The sequence below is a fragment of the Aristolochia californica genome, unplaced genomic scaffold (assembly GCF_029961685.1).
Source record: "Aristolochia californica isolate CCGP_79_NKW_82.1479 unplaced genomic scaffold, dmAriCali1.0.hap1 SCAF_10, whole genome shotgun sequence".
Lineage (NCBI taxonomy): Eukaryota > Viridiplantae > Streptophyta > Magnoliopsida > Piperales > Aristolochiaceae > Aristolochia > Aristolochia californica.
In genome coordinates, this window is record NW_027181771.1 from 2292902 (window position 1) to 2298901 (window position 6000).

A 6000-nucleotide genomic window follows, 5' to 3' on the forward strand; every position below is an offset into this window, starting at 1 on the left:
GGGTTCAGTCTAATTCAAACCAGGTTGAATCGTCTCCACAGGCATCCATTAGCCAACGAAACCCGATCTCCATCACTGATGAGGTACGGTTCGTAGTGATTGCACAGTCATATGGGGTTCTACTAGTGGTATTTGGTAAATTTGGACTTAGGTAGGTTTTTGCATGGTTAGGACTAGTCATACAAATTTAGATTTCGACAATTTCTTGCATTAATAGGACTAGTCATACACGACTAAGAAGAGGAAATGTTCCCTTTTTAGGGTACTCCCAGGAACAGATCCAGTGGAGCATGTAGCTCAAAGGATTAGAGCATGTGGCTACGAACCACAGTGTTGGGGGTTCAAATCCCTCCTCGCCCACAACAGGCCAAAAAGGGAAGGACTTTTCCTTTACCTATGGGGGCTCTTCCAGGGTGTTAGGTGAGTTAGGACTTAGGTAGTTCTTTGCATAAAGTGGGCTGATGGGTATGGAGGGTGGGTTCGGTCTAATTCAAGTCAGGCTGAGTTGTCTACATGGGCATCCATTAGCCAACGAAACCCGAATCCCATCACTAATGAAGTACGGTTTGTAGTGATTACGAAGTCATATGGGGTTCTACCAGGGGTTTTCGGTGAATTTGAACTTAGGTAGTTTTTTGAATGGTTAGGACTAGTCATATGAATTTGGACTTAGGCCATTTCTTGCATGAATAGGACTAGCTATACAGGACTCTACTAGGGGTGTTTGGTGAGTTAAAACTTAGGTAATTTTTTGTATAAAAAGGCTAGTGCGCATGGAGGGTGGGTTCGATCCAATTCAAACCAGGCCGAGTGGGTTTGTTGTGTGTGTTGTAGTTACTAGGTTGGATAGTTAGAGCTCAATTAAATGTAGGTTTGATCAAATTTAGAAGTGTTATGATTTTGTGCTTGAAAATTTTTGAAGTGCTATAAAATGTTTATATAGATTTTGTAGATAATATGGCGTCAGTTGTTCGTTCCTTCTGTTGGTACAATAAGAAATTGAAGGAGAAGTTTTTTTTGGTTATGATAGAGCTCAATCAAGATTCATAGGGATTACAGTCGAGTAATTTTAGTGAGTTCTTAGTGATGATGTACGGAGTCACTAGGTGGGATGGTGATACTCACCCAATGATTATTAAGGCCAAACTTCCACTTGGTCACATGGCTTTTACTATCTTTGATGTGGAAGATGATCAAAATTTAGCTATATTATTTGATTTTGCTTCAACTAATCAACCTGTGATTGTGAAGGTCATAGGTTTCTCGTTACTCATGATTTACTGAGTCACTTAAGTAAACTCCCTCCTCCAGTGGATGAAAAAGATAGTATGTATATGAAGTGGCTTAAAAAAGATACACAAATTCTTAGCTGGAAGATCAATAGTATGGAAGAAAATATTGCCAATAATATTGTCCATCTCGAGACCGCTAAACAAGTATGGGATACTTTTGCCAGGTTATACTTCAGTGCTAATAGTCTCCAAAAAATATATGATATTTTTCAAACAATGTATAATACTAAATAGGGGGATAATATATTATCTTGCTCGATTTCAAGGACTTATACAAGAATGGAAGATTGTCAACCTTATTTTATGGATATTGCAGTCCAAGAGATACAATGAAAAGCATTAGCAGTTGTTATTTGCCTTGCTAGTATCAAACCTATCTAGAGGTAGCTAAGTCTCAAATTCGACTGCCCATCATCCCTTTGATGATATATCAACTACATTGATACGTATCTTGGACCCATCCTATACCACACAAATTGATGTTTCTTCGGCTATGTACTCAAACAATAGAGTTGGAGGTTCTAGGAATAGGGGTTGAGGCAGAAATAATAAAGGAGGTCGTGGCAAAGGAGGCAGGTCTGGTCAAAATTCTTCCCAATCTGACGATCGGGTTTGTACTTATTGTGGAAAAACAAATCACTCAGTGGAGGCATGCTGAAAAATTCATGGCATACCCAATTGGGTTACAAAAAATCAAGTCTCCTCCATTAATGGCGATAAAGACGAGGCCAAAGTTGAGCAAACCAAAGGCTAGAAGACTATTTATGAGAAGGATTTTGACTTACTTTAGAAAATAAAGACCATGATGGCACCTCCCAAGGCTTCTTCATCTACTACAGCCATCGCTATAACAAGATGGTCTTGGCTACTTCACCTTCTCCGTCCTAGATTATTGATTATGAGGCCTCCAAGCACCTGAAGAAGATATTGTAGTCTTTGGTTTAGAAAATATTTAGAAAATATTGATGTGGAAGATGATCAAAATTTAGCTATATTATTTGATTTTGCTTCAACTAATCAACCTGTGATTGTGAAGGTCATAGGTTTCTCGTTACTCATGATTTACTGAGTCACTTAAGTAAACTCCCTCCTCCAGTGGATGAAGAAGATAGTGTGTACATGAAGTGGCTTAAAAAAGATACACAAATTCTTAGCTGGAAGATCAATAGTATGGAAGAAAATATTGCCAATAATATTGTCCATCTCGAGACCGCTAAACAAGTATGGGATACTTTTGCCAAGTTATACTTCAGTGCTAATAGTCTCCAAAAAATATATGATATTTTTCAAACAATGTATAATACTAAATAGGGGGATAATATATTATCTTGCTCGATTTCAAGGACTTATACAAGAATGGAAGATTGTCAACCTTATTTTATGGATATTGTAGTCCAAGAGATACAATGAAAAGCATTAGCAGCTGTTATTTGCCTTGCTAGTATCAAACCTATCTAGAGGTAGCTAAGTCTCAAATTCGACTGCCCATCATCCCTTTGATGATATATCAACTACATTGATACGTATCTTGGACCCATCCTATACCACACAAATTGATGTTTCTTCAGCTATGTACTCAAACAATAGAGTTGGAGGTTCTAGAAATAGGGGTTGAGGCAGAAATAATAAAGGAGGCCGTGGCAAAGGAGGCAGATCTGGTCAAAATTCTTCCCAATCTGATGATCGGGTTTGTACTTATTGTGGAAAAACAAATCACTCAGTGGAGGCATGCTGAAAAATTCATGGCATACCCAATTGGGTTACAAAAAATCAAGTCTCCTCCATTAATGGTGATAAAGACGAGGCCAAAGTTGAGCAAACCAAAGGCTAGAAGACTATTTATGAGAAGGATTTTGACTTACTTTAGAAAATAAAGACCATGATGGCACCTCCCAAGGCTTCTTCATCTACTACAACCATCGTTATAACAGGATGGTCTTGGCTACTTCACCTTCTCCGTCCTAGATTATTGATTATGAGGCCTCCAAGCACCTAATAGGTGATGGTAAAATTTTGAGTTCCATCTCTCCTTATTTGACTAACAAGTTTGTTTCTATAATCGATGAGTCCCAAACCAAGGTACATGGAGTGGGATCTACTTTTACTACACTGACACTTCCCTTAGAAGATGTCTTATTTGTTCCACAATTTCGATTGAATCTTTTTTCTATCAGTCAATTAACCAAAAAGTTTAACTACTCCATTACCTTCTCCCCTATTTGTGTTTTTCAGGACATGCAGACAACATAGGTGATTGGTGAAGGTCACGAACAATGGGGGCTCTACTATCTCGATCGACCAACAACTACTGCTACATCCAGCTTACAACACAAGGCCTAATAGACTCGGCCATCCATCTTTACAGTCACTTGAAATTTTGTTTCCTTCACTACATTTTGTTTCCATTTTAAATTGTGAAGTTTGTTAGATGAGTAAACACAAGCGTACTTATTCCCCTTGCGAAGAACCTAAAGGTGTCACTCATTTTTCATTAGTCCACACTGATGTGTGAGGATCATTAACTGTTTCAAATATTTCTTAATCCAAGTATTTCATTACTTTTGTTGATGATTTCTTGAGGGTTATGTGGTTATTTTTTTTTTATCAAGGATAGATCAGAGGTCTTACCTATATTTAAATCAATTTTGCCATGGTTTATACTCAATTCAATACCACCATAAAGGTTCTTCGATTAGATAAAGCCAAGGAAAATATGTCGGGTGATTTTGATTCCTTTTGTATTAATAAAGGAATTATTCACCAAACCTCTTGTGTCTACACACCTCAAAAAAATGGTGTGGCTGATTGAAAGAATCACTACCTCCTTGAGGCTACACAACACCTTCTGCACCACATTCATGTGCCTCACTTCTATTGGCCATAAGCCATCCTTATAGCTTGTTTTCTTATCAACAAATTACCGTATTTGGTGCTTAATGGTGCTACTCGTTACTCATTTTTTTCTTAGTGATGACATGTTTTTTCCCTTCCAGTGTATGTATTTGGTTGTACTTATTTTGTTCATGTCACGTCTCCTTACACTACTAAGTTGGATCTGAGAGAGATTAAATGTATCTTTTTGGATTACTCTCATACTCAAAAAGGATATGTGTGTTACACTATTTCTCCTTGTAACAGAGTTGTGTCTAGAGATGTGACATTCTTTGAAAACCAACTCTTTTACTTACATATAGGTACAAATCCTAGGTTCTCCTCCACTACTGAATTCATGAAGCCTATTGTGCCCATTGATGATTCGACATCTCCACGCCGTGATAACGTATCTCTTCAGCCCCCTCGAGCAATGATTGAAAAGAGCCTCCTGAGGTACATTCTTCTCCTCCTCGTGTGTTTGGTCCTCTATTTGATACTCGTTCGATTGCTCTCAGAAAAGAGCCTCGATCTTGCACACAACCGTCTACTTCTCACCCCATATCTCAATTTGTATCTACTCATCGCCTATCACCATCTTGTTGTCACTTTCTTGCTTCTAATTTTTCTACTTGTATTCCACTGTCTTATCAAAAGGTCCTCCAGCATCAAGGATGAAAAACGGCTATGGACAAAGAAATGGCAGCCCTTTATGAGAATTAGACTTGGCAACTTGTTCCACTTCCCTCTAATAAATAGTCGATGGGTTATAAGTAGGTTTTTACTGTGAAGCACAATCCAGATGGTTTTGTGGTCTGCCTTAGCCCGCCTCGTGGCTAAGGTTACACTCAATGCTACAGGGTAGACTATGAGGAAATATTCTCACTTGTTGCCAAGCTTAACTTGGTACATCTTTTACTCTCTCTTGCTGCTAACTCTCGGTGGTTTATTTCCTAGCTCTATGTAAAAAATCTCTTCCTCAACGGTGATATTATAGAGTAAATATATATGAAGCAACAACCTAGTTATGTGGTTGAGGGGGGTTAGTATGTTGCTTATAGAAATCATTATATAGCTTGAAACAATCTCTACCAGCTTGGTTTGACAAGTTCAGTCAAGTTATTCTCTGATTTGGGTTCACACAGTGCTCTGTAGATCACTCTGTCTTTGTCAAGCATACTAATGCAGATGTGGTGCTACTTTCCATATATGTGGATGATATTATTTTGACAAACAGTGATATTGACGACATTAATCAAGTTAAGCACAAGATATGCAGTGAGTTCAAGATGAAAGATTTGGGACTCCTAAAGTACTTATTTGGTATTGAAGTTCTTCAATTCAGACATGACTTTATCCTATCACAAAGGAGATATGTACTTGACTTACTCAGAGATACAAGAATGATGGGATGTCGTCCTATAGACACCTTCATGGATACAATACAAAATTATGTGTTGGTTTTAGAGAAGATCTTGATATGGGCAAGTATCAAAGGGTAGTTGGGAAGTTGATTTATCTTATTGTGACTAAACCATATATTTTCTTTATGGTTAGTGTGATCAGTCAATACATGCACAAAACTCAGATTTCTCATCGGCAGACATTAGAAAGGATTCTCAGACATTTGAAAAAGTCTTCAAGACAAGGACTTCTACACAAATGTCATGGGCACCTCAAAATTGAAGGTTTCACTGATGCAGATTGGGTTGGATCTCTAGATGGTAGAAAGCCCACTTCAGGATATTGAACTCTAGTTGGAGGCAACCTAGTGACCTGGAAAATTTAAAAAACAAAATATAGTTGCAAGATTCAGTGCTGAAGTTAAATATAGAGC